Source organism: Neolamprologus multifasciatus, chromosome 18 (genome assembly GCF_963576455.1).
Source record: "Neolamprologus multifasciatus chromosome 18, fNeoMul1.2, whole genome shotgun sequence".
NCBI lineage: Eukaryota > Metazoa > Chordata > Actinopteri > Cichliformes > Cichlidae > Neolamprologus > Neolamprologus multifasciatus.
This window is the reverse complement of record NC_140456.1, coordinates 6,889,147-6,909,398: the sequence shown is the minus strand read 5'-3', so window position 1 is coordinate 6,909,398 and position 20,252 is coordinate 6,889,147. Positions and strand designations below refer to the sequence as shown.

General features: G+C 38.5%; 1 long non-coding RNA gene across 2 annotated transcripts in view; it reads right to left on the bottom strand.

Moving 5' to 3' along the window:
* The window catches only part of LOC146497251 (uncharacterized), a 169,353-nt gene that overhangs the window by 56,643 nt on the left and 92,458 nt on the right, over positions 1–20,252 (bottom strand). The window lies entirely within an intron of this gene.

The following is a 20,252-nucleotide window of genomic DNA, read 5'->3' as shown; positions in this document are numbered from 1 at the left end:
TAAAAACGTTAAACTAGAAGAAATTGGGATCTGTTTTAGAGGCACATTGTTTTTTTAAGTATGAAAAGACATCAAACTATAATAATCAGAAGAAACAAGCAGAATAGAAAACAAAATAGGCAGAAATAGATACATTTTGATGAAAGTTATTTCATGTCTTATGATTTTTATTTTTATTTATTTATTTTTATATGTCTTGGCGTTTAATATTTAATTATCTTGGCGTTAGTTCGACCTCATTAGCATGAATTTTGAACATGTTAAATACAACAAATGTCCTTTTAGGTGTGATCATACAGCTCCTGAGTTTATAAATTATATATATATAATTTAAACTTCAGTTTCGAGAGTATCCTCTTATGCAACCTTGCAGTGCATCCATCGGAGTGTGAATGTGTATAAATGTTAGACAGTAAGCACTTAAACAGTTTAGAAAAAGTGCTTGTGTGAATGCGTGTGACTGGGTAAATGAATTAGTTGTATAAAGCGCTTTGAGTGCTCAGATAGAGTAGAAAAGCGCTATATAAGAACCAGTCCATTTACCATCTATGACCATAAGAATTTTTTTTTTATTGTTTGTTTGTTTTGGGCAACAGCACAAACTTGTCTCATGTCCACCGTGCCCTTTTATGAGCTCAGCCATCAGTTCTGTCTCCCACTGCTGCTAATGTTTCTGCTAGTGCTGAACTGTTCTACTGCCAGGCTCCGTAATGGAAAAACAGAGGGTCCAGGCACTAGTTGTCCAAGTACTTTGTGTGTGTTTACACTTGTGTAGACAAGCAGAAGGATACACTGTGTATTTATGTACTTGAGTGTATATGCGTACATATATTTGACTGTGGTATGGTAAAAAGAAAGTAAAGAGAATGCACATTTCATCTAAACACATATATACAGTCTGAGATTGAATGTATGGTGGACCAGTGGTCTGTATATAGTGATGTCTGCATGCATGTCTTGTTCGTGTATGCATTCATGCATGTGTTTGTGAACTCACAATCCAAAGCTCTGAAGCAAATGAGAAATGTGGGATGGGTGGAGGACGACATTGGGGAGTGGGTTGTTTTAAGGGGTGACAGTTCTCCAACATCTGCAGGCACAATCCCACATTCAGGGAATTCCTTGAGAAACGTACACTATTTTTCTTAGCTACTCAGAGGGGGGGCAGTCAGGCCAACTTTGTCTTCGATATTGTATTTTTTTCCCCCTCTGATACACTGTGCAGAGGAAATGAGTTTCAGTTGCAGAGAGACAAGAGTGACAAAAGGGGAGGGGGGTTGGATGGTTTTCATTTAGCGCTCTTTATGAGTCAGGACAAAGCTAGCTGGGTCAGAGAGGAGCTGCGTGCAAGGAGAGGAGGGAGTTCACTTGTCTGGTTGATGTATGACAAATGCATGTAAGAGATGCAGGCAGAGGGGAATTGGTTTCTTCCTTTCTCAGTGAGATGGAGATGACTTTTTTTCCCTTTCTTTCTTCCCTCCAGGCAATGAGGTTATGGATTTGGACAGGTGTGAATACTGATGATGAATAGTAATGTTGTTAGCTTGAATGGAGTTCTAAGATGGATGGAGTGAGCATTGGCTTTTGATTATGATGACTACAGGAGGTTTAGCTATTCTTATGAGGGTTTATGGAGTATTATCTAGTGTAAACTGCAAAGTAAATGGATTCTCAGCCTTGTAGTTGAGATCTGTGTGAGTTTGCATGCCACTCACAATTTGAAAAATCTAAACTCGCATCTATCATCTGGATACATTTCTGGCATTATTTTTTTTTATCAATATTTTCCATTTCAATACACAGATCTGGTCAATCAGGCCACTGCATTTTTCAACAAATCTGATTATAGCTGAAAACAGCACCAGTACTGAATAATAATAGTGAAAATAACATTTTACCTCAGATGCATGGCTAGATGCTGCTGGTCCATTGGCTATCTGAAAGGATTTCTCTGCCTTGTCAGATCTGGTCTCAACTCTGCCAACAGGAGCTTTAACTGCCCCACTGACATCTGAAATATGTACGAAAGTAGCCGTGATACAGATTCAACTTCTGGATCAAACCATGAAATGCTCCGGCCTTTTTGCGAGAACTGGATGACCTCAGAATCCCAGTTTCTTACTTTTCATTGTTTAGAAACCTCAGGACCAGCTCTTCATTGCTTGATGTCGACTTCATTTTGCTCACAGTGTGTTTTTTAGGACACTTTTTGTAAAAATGCAATGCTTTTGGTGTGTATGTACGTTACTCAACAAGTTTGCAACCGAAAGTTTCAGAATTTTGTGTTGCTTTTTTGCCATGTGTGTAGTGGGTAATGGCCTTTACAACTTCTTACCAAGTTTCCTGAAAATCAGCTTTGTATTTTCAGAATGCAGTGTATGTAATTCAAAATGCAGCTGTGCGTCTTTTAACAGGTACGAGAATCCATGAACACATAACTCCAATTTTAGCCAAATTACATTGGCTCCCTGTTAAATATCGTATAGATTTTAAAACTATTTTGTTCACTTTTAATATTCTGAATAATTTAGCACCCAGCTATCTTTCTGAACTACTCCACTCATACAATCCCAACAGAGCACTTAGATCGTCCAATCACAGGCTCCTAGCACAACCTAGGACTCGAATGAAGTCGAGAGGTGACCGGGCCTTTGCATCCGTGGCACCTAGACTCTGGAATAACCTCCCTGCTCATATTCGTACTGCCGAGTCAATTCTGTCTTTTAAATCACGTCTTAAAACTTATTTTTTTACTTTGACTTTTGATTCTGTCTAGATGGCGTGTCTAGCTTGTTGTGTTGTTACCTATTGTTTGTTCTCCTCTTTTATTGTTTGTTTTAATTGTCTCATGCTTTTACTGACTGTGAAGCACTATGGTTAACACTGTTGTTTTAATATGTGCTATATAAATAAATTTTGATTTGATATTTTGTGAAATTTAAACTGACAGACTGACAAAACACACTCAAAGCTCTTCACAGACACATGTGCCCACAAACACACGTGCGCACATCCATGCACAAACATACACACCAATAATATCTACAAGCCCTGAGCAACATGAGTCAGGGAAGAGCTGCAAGTCATACCAAAGATTTCACAGAAAGTAAAACCCACCCTGATTCTTGTTTGCCCCATAATCTTCCAGCGCCCCTCCTCTAACAACTCCAGACTCTGACAACAACAAAACTGTAGTAACTTTCCACTAGCTTAGTCATTTTCAGTTCTACTGCCCTTCGCTTGGAATGTCAAACAGGTTTTTCTCTGTCACTGTCATCCCAAAGCATGTATGCTGAACGTACAGGAATAGGCCTCTAAACTTATTATTATTGTTTTTTTTGTGTGTATCAGAAAACTTAATCTCCCAGGTCATTGTGTATCACTTACCAAAGACTTCTAATACCATTGTGTGGGTTAAAGTGGGTGTTCCAGTGGACACCCAGTGAGTCATATATAGACGTCCTGTGAAACTGTGAAGAGATGAACTAACACATTGTGAAATTGTTGTCTTTTAATTTTCGATGAATGAGTAAACTTTACACGATTAAGATCTGATTTACTCTTTCACAACCACATAACTGTTTCTTTATCATGCATGGTTTATACATTTTGACACAATAACACTTTGGTACCGTATATTTAAACTTTTTGGATTTTTGTCCTTAGCCAGCTTCTGAACACTTCTCTCCCGCAGTTCTTACTGACCAAAACAATTAAAACAATGGTCACTAACAGTGCATTAAACTGCTGATTGGCTCATTACGGCACAGAGCCAGTAATCAATATGACTCATTATATGTTTGTAACTTCCTGTTTTCACCATAACCTGATCTGTGTTGAGTTGAATGGATTGCATTTACTGGATGTGCTCACCTTATGCGTGTTTTTATAGCAGCTAGGACTAAATGAGTTCTCCCACACACCAAACATTTTCATATTATAAAAGTGGTGACTGGTCAGAATTTGTTGCTATTTTTGTTTTTATTTGTCTCCTTTAAAATCTTTTCTAATACAATATTACATTTTGCAAAATACAATTTGCCAATACTGAGCTAACGCAGAGAGAACAAATAGTTTTAAAAGCAGTTAATGCCAAAGGTAACTTGGAGCCAAAGCTTATCTCTTTAGCTCAGTATTTTGGGTAAAGGGTTAGGAATATACTTTTTCATATATAGTGTAAAGACTTTAAAATGCATAAGTACAGAGGTATAGAAATGTCATATTTTTTTGTTGACTGTGATGGTCACAGAGATTCTACGTGATAATATCTAAAATGCCCTAATGTTATGAGATATCCCTTAGAAGATATATGTAAGAATGACATTAACTCATACGCTCACATAATCGTAACACAATCAGTGAAATATTACCAGGCAACAAATTACCTCCTTAAAATATCAATCACCTGATGTTTATTAGTGTTGGCATAATTCAATTACCAGGCCCGGACCATGGCAGCAGTAATTCAAACCACGAAAGGTCCGAGGAGGGCGCGGTCTGTTTGTCTACAGCTGATACGTTCCTTACCGACAAAACCTCCCTGACCCTCAGTATCAGCCTACAACCTCTGACCTCAGGCATTAGACCTAGCCAACATCTGGTTGGAGGCGCCCCTCCACCACTGCTGCCTGTGTGGAGAGAGGACGGACAAAGATCAGCTTTGAAGCTGACATTTCAAAGAGCTGGTGGTGTTTGTCTATGGTGGGTGTGGGCTAGTTTGAGGACAGTCAGAAATGATTACATCTATGTTTTGATTGTAATGCAGACATGGAAATGATTGGGTAATTTCATCTTCTTTGTTTCGAAACTTTTGACCAGCATGATGAAATAAAAAAGGACTCTTTACTGACTATTTATATTAAATATATTTTAAAGAATTTTGCAGATGACAACAGAGTCTCTCCATCATATCAGCACCCTGGATGTAAGAGGTTACAAGTTCAAACTCTTACACCAGCCAGTCTGTCCAATACAAGCTATGAAATGACTGAGCTAAACACTGAGCTCCTGCCTGAGAGTCTCCCTAGATAAGACCATCAGCTAAACACCTCAGATGCAGATTTCTGTCTTGTTAGCAGACAGCTTGATGGTGGCAATTTTCTCCACCAGCTACTCAGCTGTGGCCCACTTCTAAAAGATGCTCTTTTATAGTTTTGCTCTCCTGCATGTAAATTCCCTTCACCAGCAGCTGTAGAAGCTAGTCACTCTGAACGACAAGTCCCATCTGTGAATTCCTCGTTGCGGATGTGACCAAACAAACAAGAGCGGGAGAACAGTGGCTTTCAGTGGCGCCATATGCTTTCCATACTCACACTTAAAATCAACACCCCAAAGCAAATTGTGTTTTCATTTGAGAGTCTATTATGAAACAAAAGCACATGCTGGGGATAGAAAAGAATGTGCTACCACTGAGGAAAAATGTGCTGTGAAGTAACCCCTGCCTCCGCTCATGACTTAAAAGATGTACAGCTGGCTTTCACATGCTTCAAATTCCGCATACTGTAAAAACACATTGCAGCACTTATACAATTACTGCATGAACACTGGATAAATACAGCAGGAGTTATAGATTCAATAAATGCCAAAGCATAGTTCTTCACAGGGTATATCGGAAAGATTTGTATTGCTTGTCTGTTGTGAAATGAACTTTTCACATTTACGTTGTAACTTTTAAAGCACTCACTTGCAGTCCTCATTCGCTCTTCTTCTGTTGCAAATAAACTGCCTTCCTAGGGTTAGGTTTTGAGGAGAACTGATTTTCTCTTCAACAAATTCTCTTACAATTCAAGTTGGGTATTGAAGGTGTCTTTAAAACGTCCATCAGGCCAAGCGTTGTTAGATCGTTGTTGACAAATGATTTTTCATGTGCTGTTTGGTTAGGTTAAAATATACCACGCTAGTAAAGTATGCTAACCTCATTTAATGCTTCTGCTAGTTTTTCTGTGTTTCCAGGATATAGATTCCTGCTTTTTCTATAATGTATGATCGAATACATGAACAGGAGCAACAGATAAACAGCGAGAAAACAAATTGTTAACATTGATTGATTGATTGATTGGTAATTTATTTCAACATGTGAACAATATACAGGTACATTTAGAAAAGAAAATAAGAGAGAAAAAAAATACTATACCAAATACATACAAAAAAACGTTCTGATTAATTTACATGTTGAAAGGGAAGAAGTAAACACTTATTTAATCCCACCCCTTTGCCATAAATTATCAGTTAATATTTAGTCAGCTTCCTTACTGATATAATTTGTAATAAAAATAGTGAACAGATTTCTGATATACTATATACTATAATATCACATCATGAGGTTTTTTTTTATGTTTTATGTTACATTTGTTGACTACTTATGCACATATTAGTTAGACTTGCAGTCCCCAATCCCCGGGTCATGGACCAGTACCAGTCCCTGAGTCTTTTGGTACTGGGCCGTGAGAGTTGAGGCTCGGGTGTGAAATTGATGGTTTTCAGGGGGATTTTATCGATTTTTAGCGCTATTTTTTTTAAATCATTTTTATCGTTAACTCTGTTTCCCTGGGTCTTTTCCTGTGTGTTATGAATAAATCTTATTTTTTTGGTACCGGTACTGTTTTTATTTTGTTGTATTTATCCGCGACACCTTAAAGGCCAGTCCATGAAAATATTGTCGGACATAAACCGGCCCAAAATGTAAAGATGACAGCTTTACATTTCGCCCATGTCATTTTTGAACATCTTGTTTGCTATTAAACAACAGCTAAAATGTCGCTTTTATCTGTTAAGTAGAAGCGTTTTGTGAAATTTTGAACTAGATTGCAGTGATTTGCACAAAGCAACACTATTACCAAATCAAAGGGTAATACCGGATGGTCCAAGAAGGTTTTTTTCAGTAATGGCAACTAGAATTTGATAAGAAACAAAAGATGGCAAATATGTGGCAAATATATGGTAAACTAAAACTCTCTTAAGGAATAAGCTGTAATTAAAATGTCATTTGCAAATCTTAAAACGTATACATGAACTTAAATCTATCAATGTCACGTTCTAGCACTTATTATCAGCCATTCTGTATTACCAAGGTGACACTGGGTCTCCTGCCCTCAGCTTTTGTTTTGAAACCCCTCACCTGCATGACTTGATGGATACAAAGCAGTTACTGTGGTTTGATGTTTATCATAGCTCGAGTCCTGGCTTGAGTCAGTGTGTCATTTTGTTTGTATGGGATGATGGTGGTGAGGCTAATCAGAATCAGCTTTATTGGCCAAGTATGTGTACACGTATTTTTCTTGACAAAATAGAAAGATAATACAGACAATAACAACAAGAATATGGTAAATTCCAAGATTTATTTATTTTATGGTACAAAATGCTGGATTTATGGAAAAAACAAGGACGTCAGGATCTTTTTTACTGTATGTAAAGTGTGTACAGTGCATTGATTAAGGGGAAAAGGCATCCAGACCCACGTGGGCCAGTGTGAAAAAAACTAATAACACTTGGCAGCAAGAAAGCATTTGCGTACACAGTAATTTTGGCTCACTCTTCTTTGGAGAATTGTTTTAAATCAGCCATATTGGACGGTTTTAGAGCAGGAACCAATTTACACAGTGGTCAAATATCCAGGTACAATTATGCCAGAAGCTTGTTGATGGCTACCAAAAGTGCCTGGTTAAGATTAAACCTGCTAAGGGACATTTAACCAACAATTATTTGGAGTGTATGTATATTTGAGCCTGTACTGTATCTATGCTTTTGATCGCTTTGACCTTGCATGGATTAGAGAAAATCCAAAATAAAAAAAGTGCACTTTTTTGTAAAGTATTATTGTCAAGGGCAAGCTACAGTAATGATTCAAATATAAATAATTATAAATGTATATTGCATAATGACATAATTTAAAAAAGAGCCAGACCCCAAAACTCTGTTCCATTTTAAGCTTGTGTAACCGTAAATCTATTCCTTTGTAAAGCAATCTTTGTGTAGCTTTGCTTGTTTGTTTTTTTCTTCTTTTTTTTTCTTTTAGAAGAAGGGTTAGTGGAATGATGAAGTGTTTGTGCAACAAAGAGACAATTATAATGGTGGTGGTGTTTGGGGTTTGGGGCCTGAGAGGTAAGAAGATGTAACTACATGAATGTGAGTGACTGGAACTCAGCCAAGGACTGTCAAATCCCTGAACTGTTAGCTTGCAGGAGATCTATTACGTAACACACACACACACACACACACACACACACACACACACACACACACACACACACACACACACACACACACACACACACACACACACACACACACACACAGATACATACATGTTCACCTGACCTACATTACCCTGCTGTCTAAAAGAAAATTTCCACTCAATTTATGCCTTGGGGCTTTAGGGAAGAGCTTAGAGAAGGGGGGCAATCTGCCAGTGCAATTGAGCAAAGGTACAAAAAAAAAAACAAAAAAAAAAAAAAACATAAAAGAAGAAAGAGATTGCCAAATTGGATGAGATAGATAAAGTTAGAAACTTCAATATATGTATTATACTTCATGTTAATCTGATCAATCTCAAAATAATTTAATCAACTGACTAAACATAGACTAAATGATAGTTTCGCTTCAAAAGCCATGAGTCTAGCATGGCTAAAAAAGATAAGTAATGAAAGAAATCCTAAATGGAGCTACCCATATCAAATTCCAAAGAAAACTGTCTGTCTGATAGGAAGAGTGTTTTACATAAATGTTCCGGGTCACTCATATAATCATTTATGTAAAATACTTTTATTTTAAATTAAGATTCCATCAAACTGGTGAGAAATGTTCAATGGCAACGTGTTTCAGGGTGACATTAGAGTTACCTAGTGTTGCAAGATTTATGTTGTGAGGCTGATTATGGGAAACACTCACATGTTACTTGCAGTTATGTTAGGATAGCTGTGAACTCTGTCTGATAAAAAATAATACATTTGAAAACAAAAAAGCACTTTGCGGGCTATCAAAATAGAAAAAAAATGCAGTTGTACTCTCTTCACAAAACTAAGAAAACTGCTGCAAGCAGAATAGAAACATAAGTGGAAGGTGATTGTGATCAGAGTCTTACCTTGAGAAACAGACATTACCAGGTTCCTGCAAGCTACAAAACACCACTCTTAACATTAGCACTGAAGAAGTGGAGGTGGCCCTCTAGGCAAATTGCAGAGAAAAAGCCAGATCTGAGTGTGGCCAATGAAACACAGGCCTGAGAAAACAGAAAAAGTTTATATCTGTCTCAAAAAGAAGGAACATTTGTGCCATAAAAAAAGAAAAGATGCTAGCAGAGTCCTTGATACCAAATGTCAGATATGGTGGTGGTGTTATGGTGTTATTGTATTATGGGGATATTGAACAAGTGAGGATATGTCATTACCACGCCACATGCCATGGATTCAGTTTCATTCTAGGAAAACAGGACAGTGAACCAAAACAGATTCCAAACTAGGCGCGAAATATTTAAAGAAGAAACAGTTGGTGACTAGTGCAGTTACCACATCTCTACCTTGTTGAGCTGCCATGGGAACAGCTTGATTGTAAGCAAGACTTGCCCATCAAAGCAATACAAAGTATGGGAGGCGCTCTGGGGAGCAGAGTTTGGAATTTCTCCAGATTACCTCAAGGCTTAACAGCATACGACTGACGTGCAGTAAACTGAAAGATAGATGCATATAGAAAATAACTACTTTTAAATACATGTAAATTAAGCAATACAGTCATAAAATCAGTTTCTGCTATTGTAAACTTTTGAGCATGTCTAAGCCTTCTTGTTACAATCTTCCCACAGATGTCAATATAAATGCTTTTTATCTGAAAGGTGACTCCGTTTTTCTTTGTTTTTTTATTTTATGTAAATAAATCTATAGAATCTGGAACAGCTACAGCTTCAAAATAAAGTCGTACCCCTTCACAGTGATGACTGTTGAGTTTATGAGCCTGTGTTTTAGGACTAGAGTTGAACTGACTTGAAATATCCATAATGACAATTAAAGAAACTATGAAATATAGAAAATGAGAGCGCTTTTGGTCAAAAGTTACATAACATTTCCAGGTTTGCAGCAATTAACCAAATTACACAAAGAATGACCAAAGCCAGCAGAGCAATTATGCTTTACACTTGTTGTTGCAGCTCTGTAGAATTGTTTGTCTTTGACTATTATGAGCACTAACCCCCTATTATAGTTAACCTTATTCCTGCACGAAGACTGTTGAGCTCTATCGTTCTGCCTTGTACTCGGCTTTATTTACTGAAACTGAAAGGCCTTTAAATTGGTCAACTGTAGAGTACATATAAGACGTGTTCTCCAAAGTTGTACAACAAAAACAATCTAAAGAAAAAAAACTTTAACCACATTTAACCGACAGTGGTTTAGTCTCTACCGTAACATGTTTTCTTTTTCATTACCCCCCAACACCAACTGAAAAATAAAATTAAATAAATGAAAATGTGAAATGCATTCCATTCTTTGCCCCAGGGGTTTTTCAGGAAGGGAATGCATGCTGAGCATTGGTTGGAGTCAATATTCAAAGTACTGTAGATGGGAAAAAGGCCTTTTTGGCAATTTGAAAAAAGTTACATGTCCATTAGTCATTCTATTTATTAAGCTCGGAGTGTGTCTGGTGGCACTGGCAGACTGACAGTTTACCCAGCAAGAGTGTGATGGAACAGAGCAAATAGTTAGCGTTAGAGTGAGTCAGATTGGGAAGCAGATCAAAAAGTGAATGACACCTGAGTCTGTGCACATCTGGTTTTAGGAGTGAGGCTTCTCTCCAGGCCACATGTGGTATTGATTTGGGGCTACATGCTGCAGGGTTGACCCTTCCCTGTAAGAAGAACTCCCACCACCCCACATTCGCATCTGGAATCCAACTGAACACCTCCCCAGCAGGCTCAACTTGACCCACTTATAGCTCTTATAGTTGTACCCTCCCGCCCACTTTCCTTTTTGGTTCACTGGCAAACTTGGCTTGCTTTAGGTTGTTGTAATGTCAAGCAAAGGCAAACATGCTGTAATGCTGAATTTAGAGCTAATTATGCATCTGCAAAACTACACAGTGAAGCGTGTGAATTAAAGTTAGAATTTTTTTTCTCAATGTAATGCAAGGATGTAATTACTGTGTAATCGACTGTCAGATCTGTTCAAAAGACAAGAAAAAAAAATGCTGTAAACCTCTGAAAAACAGGTCATGAAAGACTTCTCGCATAACAGCCTTTTCACATAAAAAATAATGTTTATGTTTTAGCAGGTAAAGCATGTTAGTCATGGTCAGGTCTGACCATTCGGTCATGGTTAAATAGAATTGTTTACCCATTCTTTCTATCTTTATCGGGTTTTTTTTGGAAGATATTGTGCTTATTTTTAAAGAAAATTTAAAATATTATCTGAGGGACAACAAAATGAGTTAAACTCAGAGCATGGTGGCAGATTTTGAATACTGCTTCATGTGAAAAGACCCAAACCAGCACCTGCATATCTGCATAAAAATTGCTAATAGCCACAAAGATGTTTATTAATTTTTAAATAACCTGCCTAGTTTCCACAGCTGCAGGAAGCTGTCTCCTTCAAACACATTAACAATATTGGAAATACTCAGTGTTATTTAGACAAGTGATATATCTGAATATGGGCAGGTGACAGCAAGCATGGCACCCATTTGCTAGAGACCTGCTAGCAGTAAATCCCACAGAGTTTGTAGTAGGGTGCTGGCAAGTTAAACACCAGCCAATGTTCATGGACCTGATCGATACGAATTTGCCTTCTCCCATTCACCTCTGTTGGGTGATGTCCAGAAATTTTCAGTGCTGCAGTGAATGTGGGAAATTGGATGTAGTCACAAAGCCAAGCTATCTGTTTGATGTCATTCCAGACTTTATGCTAAGCTAGGCTTACCTCATGTGCCATCTGTCAAACATGTTTGACAGGAAGCAAATATATGTTTCTTAACAAAATTGCTCTTTTTTTTTGTCGTATCTGGCAGCTTTGCAACCAGAATTGTGATCTGAATGCATGGTGGTACAAAGGTGTTCTTAATAATCACTTTTATCATAGGATGGAATATTTTTATCAAGATAGAACTGATCTTCTCCAGGATGATCTCGCAATAAGGTGTAAGGCAAGAAAAGTTATGGAATTTCAAAAAACACATAAATAAATAATGATAATAATATGTAAATCATATGCTTTTGTCTTTGTGGTTGCCAGGTTTGCTGCCACCTGTGAGATACACTCAATGTGAAGCAATATCTTTCACAAGAACGGTGTTTTAGAGTCTAAGAAGCAATCCATCAAAGCTGTTCTCGTGGCATATGGTGGCACAACACCATACTAAGACTCCTTATGTTGGTTTTCCCTTTAACTTTTCTTCTTGCACAATAGATGCCAACAAAACCATTAACACCCCCGTCAAAAAAATCCCTTCCTCTCTCACTCGTCTGATGGATAATCAAGCATGACTGAGAAAAGTGTGAGAAGTAAAAATGACTTTCTGTTAGGGAAAAACAGGAATTCACAATTGTACTACATAAGGCTAAAAAAAAAATAAATCGACCACTCTTTTAAAAAATGTCCAGAGATGTATGAGCAATTTGTTCCCCTGCTGAGCTGCTAGTGTGGCTGTTTCTACTAACTTGACACTGCATAAAATTACGGTTAATGTATGAGCCCTATTTGTCATGAGTGGAGTTTATTTTGTCCTTCCAAGCTGCTTCATCTAAAGATCTATGGCTCAGGTTTGTACTTAGCATCCGCGCTGCAGCACTGCCTAACAAAGGTAAATATGATTGATTCATTTTCTGTTTTACTTTTGACCCCAATATTACACACACACGAGCACACACACGCACACACAAAGACATTACACTAACGGGTTGGCATTAATTTTTTTAAACATTTTTTTTTCACTGAGTTGTGGCATTATGTGCTGGGATACTTTATCAAAGGAATATATTCTTATCACCAGTGCAGCTGCTGTTGGAAAGTTTTTTTTTCCATACTATCACATGGTTTTGGGCACATTGGAACTTTTGTGGCAGATAGACAGTACCCTGAAGAATAAAGGATACAATGGTTGGTTTATTACAGCATGTTTATTGAATTTCCAAAGCAGTTGTATCTTGTTTCATGCACATTGGGGTTCATATTAGCAGCTTGCCTTAAGGAAAAAGACCATTCAAAACAGCAACATGTTCCAAATTATATTCATGAAATACGAGAACGAAGCTGAACCGAATTCAAACAAAGCTTTGCATGCGTCCTAAACTCACAAATGTGGTCATTTACTAGTGCAGTGAGGCCTTGAGTAATGTTTTCGAAGGCTCATGTTTAGTCCCAAGTGCATTGAGAGTGTGTCAGATTCGTTTTTCTTTTTTAATTCGTGAACTCATTGTGATGACAAATAAGTAAGAGAACATTTTGGCATTAGCTAAATAGTTGCTTTTACTGACACCAACCAAATAAGTATTTTTGTGTACCCGAGCTTTTTTAATTATGCCTGTCTCACGTGTGACAAGTACTGTAAAACAGCTAGAGTTACAAACTCAAAGTAAATAAATAGAATTGTTAGCCTTTAAACATTTGCCTTTAGCTCAGGAGGTAGAACAGGTCATCTACTAATAGAAAAGATGTTGGTTCAATCCTTAGCTACTCCATTCTACAAATCTACTAATCTGCCAAAGTATCCTTGGGTAAGATACTGAACCCTGAGTTGTTAGAAAAACCACAGAAAACTGCTTGTGTGAATGAGGCATGATGAAAAGCTCTTTAAGTGCTCAAGTAGATTAGAAAAACACTACATACGAACCAGTCCACTTACCAAACCTCCAAATTAAAGCTATAATCAGTTGAAGCTGACATAAAATCGACAAAAATTACAAACACAGGAACCAAAAACACTTTAAATAAGCAGTAAAGCAATAAAGCTTCGACTGTATGAAACTGTATTTTGTTGGAATGACAGCACGCACTGCCAGGCAGAGAGTCACTGAAATCCTGTCACACAAGATCAGCAAGACAAGCTACACATGAGCTTATAGTTACTGCTACTGCTGCTCCCCGCTGCTTTAAACCAAAGAGAAAAAACAACTTCTGTTTAAACACACAGTCTGGGTTCTGATTTGGGTATGCTATTTCCAACCAACAGAAAGTGCCAGTAAACTCCTGCTCCTGGTTTGCATGCCAATAGTTATCTAACATGGCCTTCGCATCTCTCCTCCAGGGATTCCCCCTAGCTATTGTAAGCGCCGTTCTGCTACTCTGAAAACTTTATTCAACTTTTGTGAGATAAACCATATAGAGGTTCAAGAAATCAAACAAAGATGTAGACTTACCCAGTATAAAACGACTGTTTGTTTTGCATAATGCACATGGAATAAAACTTAAAATAACACTTTTTTTTTGGTCGATAATCTTTTATCCAGGCTATTGTTTTGCAAGGCCATCAATGAAAATATCAAACATGGTTTTAAAAAATGAGCTGACATTCTGGGCAGTGGAAAGCCTGCAAGCAGCAACTAAACTGTTGAACCTCATAATTCACCAAATAATTAAAGTAAGCCTATGTCAGCGGAAAACGCACATTTTTAGCTGTTGTTGAAGTGATATAAGGTTAACCCATTCGTTAGTATACAAGATGAAAACTAATTAAAGACTCCTAAAACGCCAGATCGTGTTCATTACATTTGACAAATCTGAGGTAAAGCAACTAATATATCCTATATGGAGGCTGTACTTACTATAGTATTTTAAACTTTCGTGTGGAAGTATATCATCTCATACATGTGGCTGATTCAATGTCCAGCTTCCCTACTGAGGCCAAATTCTTTACACACATAATGCTCTCACACACGCACGCACACACAATTTTATATATATATAGGATATATCAAGACGTATTAGGAACCAGAAGGATACCAGCTAGAATGAGTAAACTCAAAGCCACACCAGAAAACTCATGTGTTCTGTTTTCAGGTTCATTTTAAAGTTTGCCTTTTCAAACTGGACTTTCCATGCCTTCCTCCTAACTATCTCTTCCCTTCCCTGTTCTCCGTGGGAGTGAGTCCCTCTTGAGGCCTTCACCACGGCACCGTGCCAACTCCTATTTGGCTGTAGAACATTATTTGGAATTCACACGCATTTGAAGGGACACAGCAGGAACAATTTCTCAGCACTCCAGGGGTGTTCTCTCTGCTTGGGGAAGAGATGGTGGGGGGATTTCTTGCTTGGCTACTGCTAACTCTCAGAGGGCATGCTTGGCAAATCATAGATCTTAGTGGAAGGAAATGGCAGCAGAGCAGTGTTTGTGAATGTTCCAATTGTTACTGATTCACAGCATAGCTTGCAACTCTTTGAAAAGGGATCTTTGGAAGCTTGGGGAGGGTTGGGTGCAAAGGGCATCTCAGACTTTTATTCCTATTTCTCTTCTTCTCTGTCTTTCTTATCTCTTTCTGTCTTTTCCCTGGCAGAGCTGGGTTGTTAACTGGATCACAGACTGGAGGAGTAAGAATGATTTCATTTAGAATGGTGGGTGCATTCTTGTGTGAGCACTGCCTGAAATTGTACAGGCCCTTTTAGGGAAAAGAGGAGGGTTACAGCTGCACAGTATGACCGTTTCACTGACAAAAGGATGTAATGTGGATGGAAGCAATGAGGCGTGAATGAAATGCTTGTGTCATGTGTCAGATATGTTCCAAGACAGAAAATGGAAGTCATTTACATTTCTGGACTGATTTATTTCATAAGATGACAGACTCTGCAGTTCAATACAAAATAATTAACATTAGAATGTTACATCCTGAGAAAGCGTAAAAGTGCATAAAAATGTAGTTTTATGTAAACTTTTGTAAACCTTTTGATAATCTGATGTTTTTGTTTTTTCTTTTGCACAGATTTAAAGTCTACATAAAGCAGATGGATGGACTGTTGGAGGCTGTGTGTGCAGAACGCCATAAGACTTCTGCTATGTCTCCAACTGGTGCATAGCAGTGCTGTACAAATTATTGCAGAAATCGAGAGACATGGCAATAAAACCCTCTGCTATAGCCACCTTACCCTTGCTCCCCGTTATGTTTTTGTATTGATTCTAAAATTTTAGTACTGACTTTAAAAGCTTTAAATAGCTTTGAGCCAAAATGAATCGCTGACCTCTTGCGTATCTCTGAGCAAGGAAAGAAAGATGTGAGAAGGGGGGGGAGGAGCAGGGCTGCTTTGTAAAGCCTTGCTGTGTCTTCCTGTAAGAATGCATCCTCTGAACTGGATGACACGTATAGACAAAACAATGTGTATGAGAGACACAAGGCAGTTAAATGGATTCTTTTGAATGAGGCCTGTGTGTGTGAGTGTGTGTGTGGGTGTGTCTGTGTGTGTCTCTGTGTGTGGAATGCAGAGACCAAGAAATCTTGTTGACAACTTGTTGTTAGGATCTTACAAATTTGGATATTTTTGAGTGTGCGTCCAGTCCTTATGTACATAATGCAGTTCAAACAGCCTCTGAGCTGTTTAGTGTTAAGTTTGTTTCCTTTAAGTTGCTGCAAATGTGATTTGATCTCTTGCACAGACCAGTCTTAGGCCTATGTGATAGCAGAAAAAGCATGTAACACACAAATCCAGTCCGATGAACTGTGATATGCATGACTATTTGGCAGTGGTAACACAACGATCCACTAGCATAACAGTCTGTGGATTTTCCTTCATGAACTAACACGACTAAGAGTTGTCAACAGCACTAAAGGCTCTTCAAGGCTGTACTAAGGCTAATAGGTGGTTTGAGCTCACACCATCCATCCATCCATCAATCTTTTTCCACTTATCCACAGCTGGGTTGTGGTGGCAGAAAGTTACACTGGGTATTTCAGACATCCCTTTCCCCGGGCGGGGAGGGATACTTTATCTCTTCAGTGAGTTCTGGATCTTTCCCAGGGTCTTCTCCCAGCTGGATGTGCTTGGAAACCTCCCAAAAGAAGGTGACCACGATGCATTGTAATCAGATGTCTGAAGCATCTTATTTGGTTGTTTTGAAATGTATATTTACTACCACCCCCCTCTGGATAGCCAAAATTCTCACAGTTTCATCGCTGTGTCTGTTGATCTATAATGGTAGCTATTCAGAAAAATATATAAAGTTATGGAATGCTTACAATTACTTACTTATTACCCCCTTATTTTAGTGTACCCTCTTTGAAGTGTTTGTAGATAATTTCTACAATTATTAAATTGTAATTTCAGATACTGCAAAATACACTGAGATTCCATTTAACTGGACAGGAATAATGCCCTTGGTTGTTGGATGTATTATAAAGTGTTACCAGAAAAAAAAAACTGTTGTGAATTAATTTCCCTGAGACTAGAAATCATCCAAAACTTACAAGGAGCAATTTGTGTTTTGAGGCATCAAACTGGCCTCGAATTGAGATAGACTGTTTTCATTCCCACAAGTCTATACTCGGATAATAGAAAGCACATAAAAACTGTATGTAAGTGGTTCCCAAAAGATCTGACCTTCTCACTCTGACTGCACTTGAAAGTTGAAATTATGAATGTCAATAACAGGGTTGGAGACAAGACCCAGTCATAAACAGAGTCGAACACAGACTAAAACATGTGTTTTGCAGATATACACCTCTCCGTTCGATTGTAAAAGGACCACATGGTTCATAGCACTGTCAATCATACCCTGTTCTGCCACACCACCGACAAAATGTTTTAGAACATCTTTTACTCCACAAAACACACACAGACTTCATAGATGGTCAAACTCCAAAGACATTTGGCTCAAAACCAGCGCTGAAATTAATGCAAAACTATGACGCTGCTGTGCTGCTACATGTATTTGGAAGATTCATTGGCTTTTCGTGTCCACACTCAGTGGAATGTATCTGTGAAAAAATGTATTCTGTTTTCATGGTTATTTCTGGACAACGCACTGTTCTGTATCAGTCCTGCTTTCCACTTTGTTCAAACCAAATTTATTTCTTAAGGCAATAGTTTTTCAGGGTTGAATATAAATATTAAAAGGCCAGTATTCATCTAAACTCACTGCATATTGCCCTGATTCACACGTACAGTAGTGTGAAAAAGATTTTGCCCCCTTCCTTCTTTCCTTATCTAAATATGCAAAGTCTTTTGCATATTTGTCACACTTACATGTTTCAAGATAACCTGAGTAAATGCAAATGATTTCACTGATTAAGGGAGAGAATTTATGCAAACCTACCTACCTACCTTTTTCCTGTGTGGAAAAAGTAATTGCCCCTCTTGTGAAATCATGAATTAAGTGTGATTAATCAAATTGTTTGGAAAGCTGAGTTCAGTTTCACTAAACACACCCAAGCGTGATTATTAGCAGACCTGTCGAATCAAGAAATCACTTAAATAGAACCTGTCTGACATTCATCAGTCTGGAAAGAGTTAAAAAGTGATTCCTAAGGCTTTGGGACTTCAGTGAACCATTAAACACAAATGGAGAAACTTGGAACAGTGGTGACGTTTCCCAGGATTGACTGACCAGCCAAAATTTCTCCAAGAGCACAGCAACTACTAGGAGGGCACAAAAGAACACAGACAAAACATTAAAAACTGGAGGAATCACATGTCTCAAGTCAGATCAAAGCTTATAATTTAACAATAAGAAAGAGATTGGGCAAAAAAGCCACATAAAGGCTCATATCACGATTGCCAGAAAGCATCTTGATAACCCTCGAGACTTTTGGAAAAATACTCTGTGGACTGGTAAATGGCCTGTATTTATATAGCGCCTTACCAGTCCCTAAGGACCCCAAAGCGCTTTACATATCCAGTCATTCACCCATTCACACACTGGTGATGGCAAGCTACATTATAGCACTGACAGAGGCGAGGCTGCCGGACACTGGCGCCACCGGGCCCTCTGACCACCACCAGTAGGCAACGGGTGAAGTGTCTTGCCCAAGGACACAACGACCGAGACTGTCCAAGCCGGGGCTCGAACCGGCAACCTTCCGATTACAAGGCGAACTCCCAACTGTTGAGCCACGATCGACCCTGTAGACTGACAAGATAAAAGTTAAAGTTTTTGGAAAGTATGTGTCCCATTACCTCTGGTGTAAAAGTAACACAGTATTTCAGAAAAGGACCATCAAACCAACAGTAAAATTTGGTGGTGGTAGTGTGATGGTCTGGGGATGTTTTTTCTGCCTCAGGACCTGGAAGACCTGCTGTGGTAAATGGAACCAAGAATTGTGCTGTCTACCACAACATCCTGAAGGAGAATGTCCGGCCATCTGTTTGTGACCTCAAGCTGAAGCACACTTGGGTTCTGCAGCAGGACAATGATCCAAAAGACACCAGCAAGTCCACCTCTGAATGGCTCAAGAAATACAAAATGAAGACTTTGGAGTGGCCTGGTCAAAGTCCTGACCTTAATCAGATTGAGATGCTGTGGCACAACCTTAAAGGGACATACTCAAAAACCCATCAGATTTGCCTGAATTCTAACAATTCTGCAAAGATGAGTGGGCCACAATTCCTCCACAGTGCTGAAAAAGTGTGATTGCCTGTTACCACAAATGCTTGATTGTAGTTCTTGCTGCTAAGGGTGGCTGAAACAGTTATTAGGTATAGGTGGCACTCAATTTTTTACACTGGGTGATGTAGGTTTGGATTCCCCCCCCTAATAATAAACACCTTTATTTAGAAACTGCATTTTGTGTTTACTTGTGTGATCTTGATCTAATATTTTAATTTGTTTGATAATCTGAAACATTTAAGTGTGACAAACACAATAAAATAGCTAATCAGGAAGGGGGCAAACACTTTTTCACAGCATTGTATTTGAGCTCCCATCTGTGCAGATCTGAGTTATACTCAACATATGCTCTAAATACCAAAGCAAACAGTTTAAATTTCCAAAAATGGGATCTTCCAACCTCATTTTGATGAAATGTATCTTCACAACCGTTTGCTATCATAAAGCTGTTTGGATGTGATTTTGTAGATGATAGGCACTCCACATGAATGGAGCAGTGAGCACCACGACACAAGGCGACGTGCAGTAAGTCATTCCTTGACTTGTTATTTTTCCCCTTCTGCCTCTTTTGAACAGTTCCACTGAAGCAATGGAAGCATTGTGTCTAAAAGATGGCCGGATATGGGCCTCCTGTGTTAGCTGATGGAGCAGCCACAGGCACAGTAGCTTTCCTTGATATGTGTATGTGTGTAGTGTCTGAGCTCGTGCATGTTGGGGGGGGATTTACTGGTGACAGAGCCATAATG